Raw genomic sequence first — 1,920 nt, 5'->3', positions numbered from 1 at the left:
GAATGATCATTATTAAAGTTTTGTTTGGAGTTTATAATCCAACTGTTGTTTTTAAATAGAATGGATGCTAGTTTAAATTTAATGCAGATGTATGCAAATAATTTTTTTCATTAACTTTGTTAATAATTAATTTCCATTAAAAAATACTTTTTTAATAGAATTTTTCATTTTAAACATATTTTTTTTATTTATAAAATTCAAACATAAAAGCTTACTTAAAAAATTCAATCATCTGCTTGTACCAACGGCATATTAATTGTATGTACTGGTTTTGAATTCAAAATTTCTAGTTAACTTGGAAGAATTCTGTACCAACTCCAAAGCTAATTATTTTTGTCAGTTTCTCTTTTCTTTCTCTGTTTTTTTTTCAAAAGAGACTTGTTTATGTCTTTCTTTCTCTCTTATTTGGGAGCTCTATTATAAAATAGCAATACAAATAGATTATCGAGTTTCGAGTTGGCGATGTATGAGAGTGGTTGATTGGTCCTAATCATAATTTTATCTCATTAACAAGCTTATTGCAATAAAGACTGAAAAAAAATACCGGTGCTATAAAATTATGATAATTCAGTTTAGTCTTTGACGTGGAGTACCATTCTTTCCTGATACCTACACCTTTAATCATTATCAACAATGGCAAAAACATAATTTTTGTAGGTTTAAATATATTTGTCATACATATAAAATAGTTCATTTTTATTTTACTTTATAAATGATCCATTTTTTTTTATTTTAGTATCTCACATTTTTTATGGTCAATTTTAATATTTATTGTTGGTTCAAAATTACATTGGATAAAACATTTTTATGGTCATCTTTATTTTAGAATGCCATATCATGAGTGACAAATCATGTTGGAGTTGGCTGAATTGTTCTCCCATGTATTTTCATGTCATTTACCTTTTTTAATATAAAAAATTATTGTTAAATTAAAAAAAAAACATATTAAATTGAAATCGTAAGCATGATCAGATTGGTGCTCATCCTCTTTAGTGAAGAGTAGCACGATGGCATTGTTTTGGTCACTAAGTTATGAGGGTGGATGGGGCAGTGGTTGTCGATGATGATGAAAGCGCACATGTTGGGGGCAGAGGTTGAGAGTTTTGCGAAGGTCTATGTGCTTGCCCCAATTAACCAAAATGATAGAAGGAGGCTCATGCTTTGACAAAGATGGCATGTATTTGTGAATTTCAGACAACATTGGGCAGCATATTGGATGGAATTGGAGTTGAGGATGTGGAAGATGATTTTGAGGGTGTAAAGGGAGTCCACATCAGAGGTTGAGGGGAAAATGAGAACTAGAGAAAAGGAAGATGATAATGCGAATGAATCCGCTTGTTTCTCTCTAATCGTAATGGTTAAGTGTTGAACGGAAAAGAAGGAGATTTAGGTTTCTACAAAGACCTCAATGCCTCTCTTTTCATATGTTTTTTTAAAAAAATTTATTAAACAATCTTTATTAATTTTTTTAAGAAAAGATAAATGACATAAAAATGCAATGATCTATAACTTGGTCTATCCCAACACGATATGACACTCTATCTATCACGTCATCACTTGATAAATATGGACTAACGATGAGTACTAAAATCAAACCTAAAAAAATGAAGTACTAAAATAAAAAAAAAAATCGATAACTTAGGTAGTAACATAAAATAGGACAACTTTATAAATATGAAAAATATATTTAACTCCTTTTAAATAGGATTATAAATCCAAGTCTCATAATTAAATAAATAAGATGTTAAGGCTTTTTCCCTCTTTCAAATAAAAAAAAATACTCTTAACTATCAATAAAGTAAAAAAAAAATATATCAAACAACTTATTTGATGCATTTATTAATTACCCAAGTTGGATATATATTTCTAATTTAACTATTTATTGTTCTTGTTGGTAATGTACTTAAGGATGAAGCTCAT

The sequence above is a fragment of the Glycine max genome, chromosome 6 (assembly GCF_000004515.6).
Source record: "Glycine max cultivar Williams 82 chromosome 6, Glycine_max_v4.0, whole genome shotgun sequence".
NCBI lineage: Eukaryota > Viridiplantae > Streptophyta > Magnoliopsida > Fabales > Fabaceae > Glycine > Glycine max.
This window is presented reverse-complemented; position numbering follows the sequence as displayed.